Here is a 19,152-nt window from a genome sequence, read left to right on the forward strand (position 1 = left end):
GGCTAGTTCTGCAAAGGCAACTACTATAAATAGTTGCCTTTGTCATTTTATTAGTAAGTTTTTGTTGATTAAATTATATGACGCATTCATGAGAACTTCAACAGAGTTATGAGAGCTTCGAAAAGCCGATGTTTAACCTTGTTTAGAAACATTGGTTGTAAGGGCGATCTAATCCCCTTTGCAGTCACGTAAGAGTTAGGTTCTTATTGATAGTCATTATCAGAGGTTTTAGGGTTTGAAACACCCTTCAATTTCCCTTTTTTTTTTTTTATCAATTTTGTATCTATCTTTCTATCATCATTATCTTATTTGCATCGAGATTTGAGTCCTCGTGAGTCGATTCGTTTCAGTTTTCCACCTGAAAATTCACAGTGTTATTTGCTTGCTGTTTTAGCTAGTTTGAAACATGTTAGTCAATCTATTTCATTGATAGGAAACATCTAGGATAAAATAAAGTAATCAGTAGGGCACATACTCTAACAACTAACAACTCCATTAAGTGGAAAATAATAAATATTATTGCCCTTGCTTTGAGTTTTGTGGTTGGCTGGCAAAGCTCCTTCAACCATACCATCCTGCCTTATAAGCCTCCTTTGCTCTTGTTCTTGCAATGTATTTAACATTTCCGCCAAGGTAATCTTGGACAGGTCTTTTGCGTTTTCCAAGGTAGTTATTGATACTTTGTATCTTTCATGTCAGCTAATAAAGTCAGCAAATAAATTCATATTTCTAGCTTTGTCCTAGTCTTTAGGAAAGTAGTTTATTGTGAATTTGTTTCCTATTTATTAGGAGTTATCTTAGTGTCACGACCCGAGCTGGGGACCTGGCCGTGACGAGCATCCCAAACCATGACGGCTAGATGCCTTTCTCTGTACATTCATGTAATAAAGAAAAGATGTGGAATATAAATCATGATAGAACCATGGTCATACTCTGAGTTCAATTTGACAATAAATAAAGAAATCCAACAACATCTAGACATCATCTGAATCAGTTGCGAAATCTCTACCACATACGAAAATAACAACTGTCTGAAACTGGGTCAAGGCCCCCAATGGACCTAAACCCAAAATAAATGACAAAGTCTGAAGGACATGGGCCTCCCGGAATAAAGAAGGCTCACCCACTGCATACTTCACTTCTGTTTGAAAACTCTACGGCTTAGCAGACCTCTAGACTGAGCCTCAGACCCTAAAAGGTAGGGGGTCAATACAATTGTACTGGTATGCAGAGCAAATCTAAAAATAATAATTTTTATTCAACATATATAAGAGCAGTTCAAAATCATTTCAAAAATATAACATAAGATATGAAAGTACATGGGCATTTTTAAAAGACTCTGAACAATCATCCAAACTTTGTGACATACTCTTTATTTTACTTCTGCGCTAGGTGGTATACCCTATAACTCTGAAATTCCACAAGAAATATGGAATATTCCCTTAAATCAACAGCTAAGCCACCAACCCGAGTTTGCTGCAAGGGTTGGATTCTCTGTGTCCGATACACCACAGGGCACTAGGCCAGAGTATAATCCATCTTGGGGAAATAATGAACCCATATCGATAAAACACAATTTTGGGCTACGAGTTACTTGAACTCAAGCCTTCTTTGGGCAACCACCTAACTCTCTTTAAGCCAATTTTTAACTCTTTAAAACATGTATTCTCTGAAATCAAACTATGAAAACTCTAGCTCTGTTATGGCATACATTAATATGGTATCATCATACAATTGACTTGCAAGTCACATATTTGAGAAATTATTAGCATATTAAAATCTATGTTTTCAAAACATATGTTTGGGACCACCATATCAATAAATTAGCTCAAAGAACTCTTTCTTTAAATTCATGTAAACACATACAAGGAACTTTCTCTTTGTCAACATTTCAATAACATAATGTGCTCATGTCAATTTATCCAATAACATCCAATTCTCTCTTTTAAACAAGCATATAGGTATAACAAGAAACTCCCTCTCATCATATCTAAATTATATCAAATACTTGGATATTGAAAAGACGACTTTCAATTCATAAAACATGTATTTCAAATTATTCCCAATAAGTTCATAAACTCTAATTCATCAAAAGACAGGGATTTCAATAATAATGCTCTCAATCAAATCTTTAATTTCATGCATATACATATAGGTATAAATCAATTTAAGGGAAAAAACCACAAGGCCAAAATATTTCTACCATTAAAAGGTTCTAATGCATAACTTAAAACATAGGATCCAAAACCCCTTTATAAATTCATGCTTGATAACTTTAAATTATATTCAACAGATTCAACAAGCCCATGTAGTTTTAGGATAAACCCCACGTACCTTAGTGATGATGAAACTGTGAAAAGCTTGGACCTTTAAGCTTGAATTCCTTCATTTCTGGTGAAAAGCACTTGAATATTGTTCTTGGGAATGGAGGAGGGATTTGGATCGTATCATGGATGAGTTAGGTCTTAGGGATTGTAAATAATGTGTTTAAAAATCCCTTATAATGATTTTGAGTGATTAGGGATGGTGTAGGGGTGTGAAATGACTTCAACACTCTTGATATAAGTTAAAATATAGTGTTTTTGGCACTTGGCAATGACTTAGGCGGTGCCCAGTTGATCACACAAGCCAGTGTGGGCGACACCTTGTCAATCGCCTGAGTGGGCAGCGCCTAACCAATCGTACACCCTTGATACCTCTCACTAAAATAAGCATATCTTTTTTCTCGGGTATTGGACTAATATGAAATTTGTATCATTGGAAATATATTTCAAAGATCTTTCATTTGATATATAATACGCCCTCTAATTCGATATATAAAAAAAGTTATTATTGATTGAAGTTGACCAAAGTTTTGACGCTCACTCAAACTCAAACGATAGGAAAATTTTCAACTCGTCCTTGGGTTAAGGGACCTCTATGATCTCAATGAATGCTCAAATAGATTCTCACACTACATAATTGATTAGCACGCTATATTTTCACCGGATTTATGGCTTTTTGAACTTTTACGCGAAGGAATGACAGTTTATGTTCTAGCCCAAAATGCGATGTGTTACGCTTAGTTAGTCGTTCCAGTTTGTTAGTTTATTTTGTTAGGTCTTTCTGCCTATAAAATCAGTAGTCACAGGCTATGAATAACAGTCATGATAGTTTCATCAAAATTGAGTGTGTTGACTCTATCTTTAGTCCTTTACTTTCTGCATATACTTCTCTGTTTCGCATATGTTTACAGTGGCATTAGTGCGAGCGTCAGATCCGGCAGTGAAAAAAAATGTAGCAGCAGTTAAATCTCTCTTCTCTATTCTTTAACACTCATGGCATCAGATAGTAACTTCGTACAAACAACAATTCCTCGCTTTGGTAGTCACTATGTGTTGGGTTCAAAATCGAGAGGGGGTCATGTGGAAGCTTAAAGTTTGCAAACCATGAGGTAATAAATCAGACGACAAAGAACACAATACTTAAAAGAATTAAATTTTTATATGTTTTGGCCAATCGGCCAACATATTATAAAACCTAATATTGAAAAACATTAAACCTATTAGGAGAAATCTCCCCCTAAACTAAGACTCTTTAATGACTACATTGTGGAGTCTCTTGTGTTATGGTATGAGAAGGGGGCTCTTCTATTTATAGATGTCCAAAACCTTTCCTCCAATAAAGAGGTTAGCCAAATATGGAAAAGAATTATATTTTTTTCTTTCAGGAAAAGTAAAAGTAATCATGGTAACTTTAATTTTCCTTCTAAGAAAAAATAAAACTTAAATATAGTAAGAAAATTAGGGGAAAAATCCTAACAAACTCCCCTTTTTGGCTTGATTTTCTTCACTTGATCCACCTTGTTCTTGTGCATGATCTTTGTTCTTCATATATATTCTTCATATATCACAAATGTTTGACATGCTTTAAAAATTGAAGCTTTTTTGGTTAAAAATATATAAGCCCTTTTGGATTAAAAACATTGAAGCCCTTTAGCAGGGTTAAAAGTAAGCTTTATTTTCAAATATGTGACAGTAGGATTGTTGAAAATATGATTGACAATTATCTCCACATATAGCTTTTGGACATATATCTTTGCAGCTTGATTTTGAAACCGCGTTGAACCTGTTTATTCTCATCTCACCACACCATTGGACCATTGAACCATAAGCTTCGATACCACTTGTTGGGTTCGAAATCGAGAGGGAGTCATGCGGAAGCTTAAAGTTTGCAAACCATGAGATGATAAATCAGACGACAAAGAACACAATACTTAAAAGCATTAAATTATTATATGTTTTAGCAAATCGTCCTACATATTATAAAACCTAATATTGAAAAACATTAAACCTATTGGGAGAAATCTCCCCCTAAACAAAGACTCTTTAATGACTACATTGTGGAGTCTCTTGTGTTATGGTATGAGAAGGGCGGTCTTCTATTTATAGATGTCCAAAACCTTTCCTCCAAGAAATAGGTTACCCAAATATGGAAAAGAATTATATTTTTTTATTTCAGGAAAAGTAAAAGTAATTATGGTAACTTTTATTTTCCTTCTAAGAAAAAAATAAAACTTAAATATAGTAAGAAAATCAGAGCAAAAATCCTAACACTATGACCATTGGAGCATGCTGATGAAGAATTTCTTATGGTCCAAAGAGTATTGGCCAATTGTGGAAGACGACATAGATTCTTCGGCAATAGGTGCAATTTTGACGAATGCTCAAAAAACATAGTTGGAAGCGAAAAAAATGAAAGATTTGAAATCGAATAATTATCTCTTTCATGCTATCGGTCGTCCCATCCTAGAAACTATTCTTGCAAAGAAACTTCTAACGATATTTGGGACTCTATAAAAAAGAAGTATCAAGGCATTGCTAGAGTGAAGCATGCACAACTTCAAGCCTTGAGAAGGATTTCGAGGAGAGTCCGTCATAAGTTATTGCGGTAGAACAATGGAGATCAACAACAAAATGCAATTTCATAGCGAGAAGATGATTGATGTCACAATTGTTGAGAAAATATTGCTCTCTTTGACGCCGAAGTATGATTATGTAGTTTGTTCCATTGACGAATCAAAAGATATAGATGAATTACAAAGTACCCTATTGGTGCATGAACAGAAGATGAACTGCAGTTCAACTTCTGAGGAGCAGGCCTTGAAAGCTTCTACTTTTGTTCCTTCTAATTCTAGAGGAAAGGGTAGAGGTAGAGGAAGAGGGAGAGGAAATAGAGATGGCGGAAGAAAATTTAGAGCCAATGATGATGGCCAAGGCAGGGGAGAATTTTGACAAATCAAAAGTCGAATGCTAAAGATGTTATAAATTTGGTCATTATCAGTCTGAGTGCTACCCTAGGCTGCCTAGTGACAAGGATGAGAAGTCAAATTTTGTTGAAAGCAATGAAACCGAGACCCTATTGATGGAAATAGACATAGAAGAAAAACCCGTGCAAGATGTTTGGTATCTGGACACAGGCTGCAGTAATCACATGAGTGGGAGTAAGTCTTGTTTTTGTTTGTTAAATGAAGTTTTTCGTTCTACAGTTAGTTTTGGTGATTGCTCCACTATGGATGCAATGGGAAAAGGTGATATTAACATTAAAGCCAAGAATGGTTTTGCAGAAATAATATCAAATGTGCTTTATGTTACTGCTTTAAAAAGCAACTTAGTGTTGGACAATTGCAAGAAAAAGGATATTCTATTTTCATCGGGAAACATGTTTGTGAGATTTATAGTCCTACTAGAGAAGCTATTGCTATTGCGAAAATGGATTCAAAGAGGTTATTTCCCTTGATAATTGAGAGTATTCAGTCTTGTTTAAATGTTGAAATAAAAGATCCCTCATGGATGTAGCATTTTAGATATGGTCGCTTGGGTTTTGGTGAATTAAAAACTCTCCAACAGAAAAATATGGTGATACGTCTTCCAGAAATCATCATCCCTTCCAAAGTTTGTGAAGGATGTGTTCTTGGCAAACAACATCGTTCCCAATTTACAAAAGGGAAGTTGTGGAGAGCGAAGGGTACTTTGGATCTGGTGTATTCAAATATCTATGGCCCAATTAAACCAATTTCTAATGGAGGTAAAAGGTATTTCCTTACCTTTACGGCTGACTTTTCCCTGAAAACTTTGGTGTATTTTCTACAAGAAAAATTAGATGCTTTTGGGGCATTTAAAAGCTTCAAGGCTCACATAGAAAATGAAACTGGAAGGGTCATAAAGACTCTTCAAACTGATCATGGGGGCAAGTATTGCTCAAAACTCTTTGAAGATTTTTGTGAACCTAGTGGAATTCGAAGAGAGCTCACCACTGCTTATACACCACAACAAAGTGGTATATCGGAGAGGAAGAATAGAACCATTCTTAATATGGTGCGGAGATAGCTGGCCAAAGGAAAAATGGAAAAGACTTTCTGGCCAGAAGCGGTAAATTAGAGCATTCATGTGTTAAATAGAAGTCCAACATTTGTTGTTCAAAACATGACTCCAGAGAATGCTTGGAATGGAAAACAACCAACTGTGGACCACTTTCAAATTTTCGGTTGCATTTCTTATGCTCATATTCCAGACAAGAAGAGGAAGAAGCTTGATGACAAAAGTGAAAAATGTATCTTTCTCGGTGTTGGTGAAGCATCAAAGGCATATAAAATGCTTAATCCACTGGCGAAGAAGATTCTAGTCAGTAGAGATGTTATTTTTTATGAAGAAAACACTTAGGATTGGAGTATGCAGAATTCCACTCCAATCATATTTGATACAGGAGCCGAAGAAGTAGATGCAATACCCGAAAGTTCAGCGAATTCAACTCCCGCAACTTCTAAAATTTTACCAACTCTTGCTGAAAGTTCACCAACTGCTGAAACTTTACCAACAGCTTTAGAAGAAACGGATGCAGCAACTCAGTCTCTTCGTCGTGCTCGCAAAAAGCCCGCGTGGATGATGGACTATGAGTTAGCAGGAATTAATGCAAATAATGATGCGGTTAGCCATATTGCATTGTTTGCAGACTGTGACACAATTATTTTTGAGAGTATTGTTAGATAAAAAAAATGGAGAAAGGCGATGGATGATGAAATTGAAGCTATTGAAAGGAATGATATTTGGGAGCTTATTGATCTTCCTGATAAGCAAAAAATTATGGGTGTCATGTGGATCTATAAGGCGAAAATAAAAGAAAATGGCAAAATCGACAAGTATGAGGCGTGATTGGTGGCTAAGGGATACAAGCAAGAGTATGGTGTGGATTATACTAAAGTTTTGGCTCAAGCTACAAGGCATGACACTATTAGAATGCTAATTGCCTTGGCACCATAAAATTCGTGGCCGATCTTCCAATTGGATTTCAAATCACCTTTTCTCCAGGGATACTTGGAGGAACAGGTATTTATTGAACAAACCCCTGTTTATGTTAAGATTGGAAGTGAGCATAAAGTTTATCGATAAAGAAAGATGTTTATGGACTAAAACAAGCCCCACAGGCTTGGTATAGTTGCACTGAGGCTTATTTTCAGAAAATGGGTTTTCAAAAGTGTCTATACGAGCCTAAACTTTTTGTGAAAATTGGGGAGAATGGGAAAATTCCTATTGGGTTTTTATATGTCGATGATCTCATCTTCATGGGGAATAATAAAGTCACGTTTTATGATTTCAAGACGCCTATGATCGATGAATTCGAGATGTCTGATCTTGGTAAGATGCATTACTTTCTTGGTTTAGAAGTAGTGCAATCTGATGATGGATTTTAAATAGGTTTAAGATGCAGAATTGCAATCCAACCAACATTCCAGTTGAGTTTTGATACCAAACAGTATCTACAACACCAAAACAGTCCGCAAACAACCCACAATCACTAGCCTTTACCCACAACAACAAGACAACAACACGATATGAAAAGCAAAATAAACTTAAAAAGAGTAAAAGATAGCTAACTTGGCACAAAGAGAACCGATTAGGTAGAAACTAAAGAGTGTATCAAAACTCTAAAACCTCTACAAAACAAGTTAACAAGTACCAAGTTCTTACAATGACCACCAAGGGAATCAACTCACCTCAAGATCCACCGTTTCCAAGCAAAGAACAATATTGGCTTTTCCAAGCCCTACACTAATGGCTTATCCAATCCCTACACTAAGGGTATTACACTCTCAAAGAGAGAATAAGTCTTTCTCATATTTATCCTTCCAAAACTAAAGAGCAAATGACTTAATAAAAGACTATATAGAGGCTAGCTTATTACATAACAAAAATAACCACAATACCCTTATTGAAAGGGGTAGCCATGAAGTGTCTTTCTAACAAAGTGTGATCCCCAAAACACCCTTAATGAAGGGTTCTTCTTCAATGCTCCACAGCTGTAGGGTCATTCTTCAACACTTGTAGTCTCGGTTTGGCATCAAAGGTAAGACCCCACGCAATCTTCCACACACTGGTTTACCTTATGTCATATTCTAAACGGGTCCTACATGCAAGTTCTTGTGTCCTTGAGGTGACCAAGTTTAGAGAATTTATACGTTGGCATCCAATGACGTCTTCAAAAGCATAGATGTCCATTTGGCTCGTATCATCCTCCCCTTCTTGAAAAGGATTCGACCTTGAATCCATACATTGCAAAACTAAAGAATGGACAAACAAGCACAACTTCCTCATGGCATAAGGGTTAAGGTTAGTACAACAAATTACATCATCATGCTAAGGTGGTAGATACTTGAGATATAACCATGAATCCGTTGTATTAGTCAAGAAAATTTTATTAAGAATGTTACTAAGGAAATGGCTATGACAAGTATCAAGAGATAAAGAAGCTACAAAGGTCTTAATGGTATCACTAAGTCCAAAAAGTAAGGCTACCCTTGTCTTAGGAACCATAAAGCACAATTGTTTCATTACCTCTTCAAGTGGCCTCATAAAATGTGGTGCCACTATTGGTATCAAAGTCCACCAATCCCACATAACTTTATCATTCAAGCAAGTGGGCCAACGAACAAAACCTATACGTCTACTTAATGCAAACCCAAAACTAGCATTGATGTCATCATAGGCAAAGAGGTTGTATAGGAAAGAATCAAGTATAAAGACATGAACGGGTGAAGACAAAGCATTTAAGCACATACACTCTCTTTTCTTCAAACAAATAGACAACTTGGAATCCACAAGTTGGGACTCATGTAATTTAAGCAAAAGTGTCAAGCAAGGATGCACATTTATAAACATTACCCCAAAGAATCAATGACTCCTTTGCCCTCGGGTTGTCAAGAAGGACTATACATTCCTTACCCTTAAGAGTACTCTCATCTTGCAAAAAGAGATTTCCATCTTTAGGAGGAATTTTGTCACACCATAGTGGGTTAGCATATAGGCTATAGACTTCAAGACAAGCTATACCATCATTCTCACCACTAGGTTCATTGGGAGTGATTATACCATATTAAAACAAGAAATTATACCTAAAGACAGCATGATCTATCCAGCAGGCAGATTTGGAACAAGTAAGTTCACTCTCTAAAAGTTCATTATCAAATTTTAAAGATGTTTGAAGCACATGATTATCCCTATAAGCCAAGCAAATATTAAAATCAAAGGGAAAGCTCACGGGTTCACTCTTATTCCTTTAATCAACATTTTCAACATCATCACACACTTGAGATTCATTAATCACATCACACACATCCTCGAGTGTTGAGAAATTTTCACACAAAAGTTGATCAACATAAATTTCACAAGACAATGTACTTTCATTCAACACAATGGTTTCAACACTAGGTGGACATAAATCGATATTACAAAAAGGGTCGATTCGGTCATCAATAGGATCAGCTAATGTATCCACACTCACAAAAAGTACATCATCATCAAGTGGTAAAGAAATAATTGACTTACATATAGGCAAGCTACAACTCACACTCAATAGGCCACTAGCCACACAATTATCATTCGCATGTACAAAAGTGTAAGAGTTAGCTATTTTACCTTGATGTTCATGAGTGTTTTTGTCTTTACCTCGTTGTGAAAGTCCATCACAAGCTTGGGATGCAACATCCTTCGGCAAGCTCTCATCGCAAGTTGTTTGGATAATTGGATTTTGAGGGAAGAGTTTGGGTAACAATTGGCGTATAATTTCAATGTGCCATTGCATATCTTCAAGATCATCATGGATGCGATTACATGTGGCCTTAAAATTATCGGCAGCCATGATACCTAAAAAAAAAAGACAACAACAAACAAGATTAGTAGTAAAAGATCGTTACCAACACTCAATACACTCACCTTTGTGATTCTCACAATTGGAGCAACGAATATTGAAAGTTGCTTATACTCCGGTAGTCAATAAGATGTCAATCCTACTTGGCGGCCGGAATGGATTCTTGTTTTTATTGATTCAAGACAAAAAACAAAGTTTACTTGCTAACTTTAAATAAAGAAGTTACTATGAGTTACAAATGAGAAAAGCACACAAATCACGAAGACACGAAAGAAACGTATTCAAAAACTAATTAACAACCTAGTAGGTGATTACTAGTTTGTCTATTAGTACTAGGATCAAGAAAATTGAAACTAAAGAAACAAGAAATGAAACTTTTGAAATTTTGAGCCTAAGGGTTGTTTTTTAGGGTGATGACATGGCAACCACCTATTGGATGTTAAAATTGTTGAAAGATTGAGAAATTTTCTTGTCTTCAAATTGTATTGATCAATTTCCAAGTGGGGAATTGGTGGAATTTCGTCTATGGGAGGGTAACAACAAGATTTTGGAGATCTTTTTTTCAAGTTCAAAAAGTGTTTCACTTTTTTGCACCTTTTTGGCTAAACACCTTTTTGAAAGACTTTTGGCTCTTTACCTTTTTGTAAGTCTTGGTAGTTGGACTTTCTCCCTTTGGAAAGACAACTTTTGAAACCCTTTTGTCCCCTTTCCCCTTTGGATGTCTTATAGTTGTGTATTTCAAGATTAACAACTAGACACACTCTCTTACTTCAATTTCTAAGATCAAACAACCATTTTCTCTTCAACAAAATATCAAGATGGTGAAGAACACCAAGAACACAACTTTTGAATCTTGGAGTTTTATGGTTCAAATTGGATCGCACACATCAACAACACATTTTTCAAGATCCAACCCTCAACAACAACATCAACAAAACATTTTTCAGCCACAATTTCAACAACAAACTTCAATAACACTCTTTCAAGCCAACAATCCTAAAAAAAACAGCAACCTTCAAAGTTCAAAAACAACTCATAAACGACTCAAAATTTAGATCTATACTCTTTAAGTGTAAGTAAAGAAGGGACTAACACTAGAAACAATAAAACACACAAAAAATTACAAGAAAACCAAGCCTCAAATCTTGGCCCAAACACAAAAACGGGACAGATTACTTTTTTTTGTGTTTTTCAGTTTTTTCAATAATATTTTTGTGATTTTCAAGATAGAAAGCCCAAGATTGAACTCGTAGGAATGAAATCAATGATGGATATGATACCAAATGATACCAAACGGTATCTACAACACCAAAACTGTCCGCAAACAACCCACAATCACAAGCCTTTACCTGCAACAACAAGACAACAACATGATACAAAAAGCAAACATAAACTTAAAATGAGTGAAAGATAGCTAACTTGACACAAAGAGAACCCATTAGGTAGCAACTAAAGAGTGTATCGAAACTATAAAACCTCTACAAAACAAGTTAACAAGTACCAAGTTCTTATGGTAGCCGCCAAGGGAATCAACTCACCTCAAGATCCACCATTTCCAAGCAAAGCACAATATTGGCTTTTCCAAGCCCTACACTAAGGGTGTTACACTCTCAAAGAGAGAAGAAGTCTTTCACATATTTATCCTTCCAAAACTAAAGAGCAAATGACTTAATAGAAGACTATATAGAGGCTAGCTTATTACATAACAAAAATGACCACAATACCCTTAATGAAAGGGGTGGCCATGAAGTGTCTTTCTAACAAAATGTGTTCCCCAAAACACCCTTAATGAAGGGTTCTTCTTCAATGCTCCACAACCGTAGGGTCATTCTTCAACACTTGTAGTCTCGGGTTAGCATCAAAGGTAAGCCCCCACGTAATCTTCCACACACGTACCTTATGTCATGCTCAAAACGGGTCCTACATGCATGTTCTTGTGTCCTCAGTGTGACCAAGTATTGAGTCTTTATGCGTTGGGATCCAATTACGTCTTTAAAAGCATAGATGTCCATTTGCCTTGTACCAAGTTTTGCTTGAAACTAACCAAAGCTGGGAGCAGAAAGAAGATGGATAGCACTTTTTACAAGCAAATTGTGGGTATTTGAATGTACCTAACTGCTACAAGAACAGACATTATGTATGCTATTAGTCTTGTAAGTAGATATATGGAGTGCCTAACTGAAATGCATCTCTTAGCTACGAAGAGAATTGTTCGTTACTTACAAGGAACTAAGGATTTTTAAATTTTCTACATGAAGGAAGAAATGGAAGATTTGATTGACTTTACTAATAGCGATTATGCAGGAGATCAAGATGGTAGAAAGAGCATTTCAAGTTATATCTTTCTGCTAGGCATAGGGGTTGTATCGTGGTCCTCAAAAAAGCAAATTGTAGTCACATTAGCAAGTACAGAAGCTGAATTTGTAGATGCAATAGCTTGTGCTTGTCAAGCTATTTGGATTAGGAGAATCCTTAAACAACTGGAATGCAAGATGAAAAATGCTACTATAATATTTTGTGACAATAATTCTGCAATCAAGTTGTCAAAGAATCCTGTGAACCAAGGAAGAAGCAAGCACATTGATGTGAATTATTATTTCCTGCGAGATCTCAACAATGAAGGAACAATAGAGCTTCAGTATTGCCGAAGCGAAGGTTAGTTGGCGGACATTTTATCTAAACCTCTCTGGTTTGTCCCTTTCCAAAAGCTGAGGAGGTCGATGGATATTGGCACGATGGAAGCATTCAACTAGCTATTGTTAACCTGAAGCTCGTGAGCTTTCCGTTTAAGGGAGAGTTTTAGTAAATAAAGTCAGCAAATAAATTCCTATTTACAAATTTGTCCTAGTCTTTAGTAGAGTAGTTTATTGTGAATTTATTTCCTAATTTTTAGGAGTTATCTTAGTTAGTCGCTCCAGTTTTTTGGTTTATTTTGTTACGTCTTTCTGCCTAGAAAATCAGCAGTCTTTTGACTGATTAACAGTCAACATAGTGTCATTAAATTCAGTGTGTTGACTCTATCTTTATTCCTTTACTTTCTGCATATACTTCTTGTTTCGCGTCAGTTTACATTTCACGTACCGTAACAAGAATTTTTCAACAATTCTTGAATCTTTAAATTTTGTGCCAAGCAATCTTACCTTGTTAACAATGCCAAAAAGACGGTCTGAGTACTCTTTGGCAATCTCAGATTCCTTCATCTTTTACACTTTGAATTCCCTTATTAAATTCAACATCTTCATGACACGTATTCTTTCATCTCCTGTATATTCTTCTTTCAGATACTCCCAAATGCTTTTGCTGATTTAAGAGTTATAATTCTCATGAAAATTATTGGAGAGAGACTAGCAAATAAAGTTATTTTTGCCTTTGATTTTCTGATTTTCTTTTCCTTTTGACTTTTGATATGGGCCACCGTGGGATTATCGGGCTGCAGAAGAACCTCATAATCCTCCTCCACGACGTCCCAAAGATCTAAAGACTCAAAATAAGTTTTTATTCTTACTGCCCAAAGATGGTAATTCTCACCATCAAATGCAAGAAGAGCTATTTGGGAAAAATATTTCATAATTCATTGACACCCAAGAAATTTGCTCTTGATACCAATCGCCAGTTTTTGGCTTTGAAATTAAAGAAATAACAAAGAAAGAGTTGGAGAGATAAAAATATGGTATTGTCAAAGGGAATTATTTTATTAATAACTCAAAACATATATTTATAGTTAAATTTCTAACTACACTTCAATTTAAAAAAGGATAACTAATTCCTAATTAAAATAACAAAGGAATAACTAATTCCTATGTCACATAGGACTCTAATAATTTAAAACTACTACAAATAACTATTCCTACTTTATTTCAGATCTACATGTCCACCCTCGTGTTTGAAGCTAGTAGAGTTGGGGAATGATAGGGGTAGCATTTTTTGGCATATTGATATATGGTGGATGAAAGAGTATGGAATAGCCAAATCTTGGACTAAAGAACACATTTTGACTTGTTTGGGGCCGGCTGGTTTTGGGCTTGATATTTGTTATCATAAATATTTACCAATCCTGATCTAGAAAGATGGAAAAATCTTGATGCAAGAAAAAAAAAGGCTCACAGTCATTTTCTTACAACCAAAAGACGAGATTTTTAGGGTGATCCCCATTAGCAGTTGGTATGGAGCTTCTTGTTTTCAGTAAGGATGTGTTTGCCCAGGTCATTTATCAGTACAGCTTACTGAAAAATACGTGGTCAACTGGGATGCAGATGAATGTGCCACGATGTTTGTTTGGTAAAGAAAGCCCTGAGGAAATCGCCATTTTCGCTGGTGGTTGTGTCTCACAAGGTAAAATCCTTAGCTCCGCTGAACTTTACAATTCGGAGACAGGCACATGGAGGACTTTGAGAAGCATGAATAAGCCACGTAAGATGTATTCTGGTGTATCTATGGATGGAAAGTTTTACGTGATAGGAGGCATTGGAGGAGCCGACTCAAAGCTGTTGACATGAGCAGAGGAGTATGATCTGGCAACGGGAACGTGGACTGAAATCCCGAACAAGTCTCCTGTGCGACCTAAACTTAGGAATGGCATACCTGCTACATCTGCAGCGCCTCCATTGGTAGCTGCTGTACATAATCAATTTACGCTGCTGACTATGCTGAAATGTAAGTTAGGAAGTATGAAAAGCATTACAAAGAATGGATTTATTGAGGTGAATTCACGGTACATAGTGAAGGACCTCAAGAATGGAACTTGCTTGGCCAAAAGCAATCAGGTAGCTTTGTGTACAACTGTTCTGTCATGGGATGCTGAAGAGATGGAATGTGGCTGGTATTGTAGAGTTGACGGGTGTCAATCAATACGTAATTGGTTTCTGGGGCAACAGGTTTCTTGCTAATGTGTAATTTATCCCAGCTTTTTTCTCTTATCTGTTGATTGATTTCGATTAGTGTTTAAAGCTTCTCTAGGTAAGTCATAGAAGTACTTAATCTTTTTCTTTTTTCTGGTTTTGCCATCTTTATTTTCTTGACCTTGTCGAGGAGAGAAATAAGGGTTTGCAATGTTGGTTGTTTGTTGGCATCTTGTCTTGTGTAACCCATGTAACCCATGCTTTGTTATGCTTTTCATACTTCCTAACCGGCTTTTCAGCATAGTCAATAGCGTAAAATCGATTATTTACAACAGCTACTGCTGGAGACGTTGCAGATGTAGCAGGTATGTCATTCCTAAGGTTAGGTCGCACAGGAGACATGTTCGAGATTTCAGTTCATGTTCCCGTTACCAGATCATACTCCTCCGCACATGGCAACAGCTTTGAGTTGGCTCCTCCAATGCCTCCTATCACATAAAACTTTCCATCCATGAATACACCAGAACACATCTTACGTTGCTTATTCATGCTTTGCAAAGTCCTCCACGTGCCTGTCTCCGAATTGTAAAGTTCAGCAGAGCAAAGGATTTTACCTTCTGAGTCACAACTACCAGAAAAAATGGCAATTTCCCCAAGGCTTGCTTTACCAAACAAACATCATGGCACATTCATCTGCATCCTTGACCATGTATTTTGTCAGTAACCTGTACCAATAAATGACATGGGCCACACATCCTTTCCATAAACAAGAAGCTCCATACCAATCCCTATTGATTCTTTGTCGGAGAACTGCACGAAACAATCATTGGGAGTCATTGTTGGCAGAAGCATCCTATGCAGTCTAACAGGGTCAAAAGGTTCCCACTCAGGCTGCTGGCAGGAGAAATACACCCAATGCTCCACCACACCAATTCGTCGCCGCGCTGTATATAGTTCACCACTCCGAATTAATGAGCGGAAGTTGTGGTTCAAAGATGCTATGGTGTCATACTCTGACCTAGAGCAACAAATGAGATTATTGATGGAGTTGTCACGGACAATGGCAGGAAAAAGTGTGCTCCTATCAGAATTTTCCCCAGCATGATCCTTATTGTCGGCTTCCTAATCAGGGGATGCTGAAGAACTCCCTAAGGATAGAGTCACTCTGTTACACCCCACATATTTGGGCTAGAATTTGAACCGTTCATCTAACGTGTGTAGACCTGAACCCAATGGTTTCTATTTACATACAAGTATGAATAACAATTCTTTAGGGTGGGAACATCTTTGGAGATGGACTGAAGTAATAAATATTTCCTAGCTCAAAGTTGAGTTGAGAACTTTCCTACCTATTGAGTTTTAGTATCTGATTTTACTTGGGTCAACTTCCAACGATCATTTCTCTTAGAATATAACAATTTATATGGCCTACTATATATCAAATTAAAACCCTTCGAGTCTTATTTCCAACACCACTTTCCGTTAGTCAATACGAGTTTGGAGTAAGAGGTTGCGGGCATTTTAGTGAGACACTGTCCAGGACGTGCGATGGCCGCGCAACAAAATGTTTATGCCTCGTGATTGGGTATGAAACTTGCCATTAACTTATATATACTCGGACGCGAAGGATTGAGCAAAACACAAGTACTAGATGTTAATATGAAATCCATTTTCTGTGCAATTCTCCAAATTCTTGTTTTTGTTTTCTTTCCGAGACCATTTAGAGTTTACCAAATATACCTTGTGATAATGGGAATCCTAAGGAGGTATTCAACATCAGGAGGTGTTCCAAAAGGTCATTGTGTAGTATACATAGGAAAGAGTCAAAAGAAGAGACTTGTCGTTCCAGTATCATACTTGAACCAACCATCATTTAAAAACTTGTTAGCTTATGCTGAAGAAGAGTTTGGCTTTGATCATCCGAGCGGCGGTCTTACAATACTTTGCAAAGAGGATGTATTCATTGATCTTACTTCCCGCTTGAGGAGATTATAAGAAGGACCATGAAATTTTGTAAAGCAATAGGATTAGAAACGAAAAAGATGAGATATAGTAAATAGGTCACTTCCATATGAGTTGGACTTGACAAAGAAAGAAATCAATTCCTTGTTTTTTCTTAACCATTTTGCATAGAAGAAGGAAAGAAGGATTTTCTGCTAATAAAGATATAGCAAATAATTATTTAAGCAATTATTTTATAGTCAGCTTATTAGAAGACTCAAACCTTTTACCCTTTCATGTTTCCTCATTCAGTAGTCAGTTGATTTTTTTCCCGGCTACGCAGCTGGCTTTATTGACACCAGCAATTTATTGCAACGATCACTACTTACTGATCTTCGATCCTTCTTTATGTGACTGTATGTTAGAATTCCTAATTCTACCAACTCCAAATCTCCAGATAAAAAGAAAATTTGAACATGCATCTGTGCAGGTAAACTCCTTATCGTGTCTAATAGAAGAGAAAAAAGAATTTTGAAATCACATGATTGTGAGTTCAGTTTAGTTTCTTCACCTGAATATCTGGAATTAGGGAATTGCAGAATTTGATACTTTCTTTTGCTTTTTCTTCCGTCTTAATTTCTAAACTTAAGCTACCATTGATTCTAGAAGAGAAGCAAGAGAAAGGTATTTTTCTCTACAAATATACCAAATTTGGTTTCCTTGACATAATACACCGTAGTGAAGGCTCTTCATAACTGGCTTTGTTGAAGTATGAAGAGAAGAATGGGGAAGTGCTGAAATGTTGTTAAATATTAAGAGGAAACAGAACTGAGAAAAGACTAAAAATAGACTAGTTCAAAAATCTATTATAACGGTCTAGTAGGTAGTTACTCTAACGGCTAGTTAGTTAGTTAGTTGGTAAATTCACAAGCCTATAAATGTAGATGCCTGTGTACATTTCTGAATAATAAAAAATACAACAAAGTTACTCCTTCTCTAATGATCTCTCTTTCTTCCTTATTACCTTCTTCTTCTTCTTCTTCTTCTTCTTCTTCTTCATTTTAATCTGTTATTCATTCTCCATTACTTCTGGTGTATTAGTTGCTTTATAGTAAAATCAATAAGTCTTGAATCAAGAACTGCTTGTCTTCAACAATGGTGAATGAAAATTTTGTTGTAGATTCTGTTGAAGCTTCCAGGGTTACTCCAAGCACATTGGATTACAATCATCCTCTCTTCCTTAGTCCCACTGATGTGAGTGGCATTCAAATCATATTCTTCTAGTTAACAGGTGTTGAGAATTTCTCAATTTTGTTTAGATCAATGCGAATAACTTACTAGGGAAGAATAAGTTGGGCATGGTGGATGAAACATGCTCTAAAGACAAGTTCTCTACTGAACTTAGCAATCACTGGAGAGAGTAAATGCAATTATTCTGTCATGGTCCATGAACTCTGTTTCTAAAGATTTGCTTGGTAGAATTATGTATGCATCTGTGGCTAGTGTTGTTTAGAATGAATTGTTTGAAAGCTTTAACAACATGGATGGAGCCAGAACATTCAATCTGCACAAGGAAATTGCTACATTATCTCAAGATACAGCTTCAGTGTCTGTGTACTTCTCTAAACTTAAAGATTTATGGGAACAGTTTGAAGCTCTTGTACCAGCACGTGGATGTGATTGTGATAAATCAAAGGACTATGTCTTACATCTGCAAAAACTAAAGTTGTTCCAGTTTCTTATGGGTCTGAATAAGTCTTACACACAAACAAGGATCCAAATCTTGCTTATGGCCCTCCTCCCAAGTGTTAAGCAAGCGTATGCAATGTTAATGAGTGATGAAAGCCACAAATCCATTGCAAGTTAGGCAGAAATTCTAGGCATAAATGGAGTAGGTGGAAGCCAAGGTCACAAATTCAAGAGTAATGTGCAGGTGAAATGTGACTTCTGTAAACTCAAGGGACATACCAAAGAAAATTGTTGGAATTTGGTTAGTTATCCTCAATATTATAAGGCTAAGAAGAAGACCAAGCATGAAGGATCTAACACAGCTTATAATGTAGCCTTGGGTTCTCATGAGTATCAAGTGGATCAACTGGGATGTTATACTAAAGATGCAGGTCAATCAGTAAGTCCAAGCAATCAATTGACTCAACTAAGTCAAATTGGAAATGTAGTATTCACCAAGGAT

General features: G+C 36.4%; 2 pseudogenes; one reads left to right on the forward strand and one right to left on the reverse strand.

Annotated features, from left to right (window-relative positions):
• The window catches only part of LOC107846645, a 41,212-nt pseudogene extending 26,112 nt beyond the window's left edge, over window positions 1–15,100 (forward strand).
• Window positions 15,101–15,188: 88 nt separating this feature from the next.
• Window positions 15,189–18,021, reverse strand: LOC107846638 (annotated as a pseudogene).
• Between the last annotated feature and the right edge of the window lie 1,131 nt (window positions 18,022–19,152).

The sequence above is a fragment of the Capsicum annuum genome, chromosome 11, assembly GCF_002878395.1.
Source record: "Capsicum annuum cultivar UCD-10X-F1 chromosome 11, UCD10Xv1.1, whole genome shotgun sequence".
Lineage (NCBI taxonomy): Eukaryota > Viridiplantae > Streptophyta > Magnoliopsida > Solanales > Solanaceae > Capsicum > Capsicum annuum.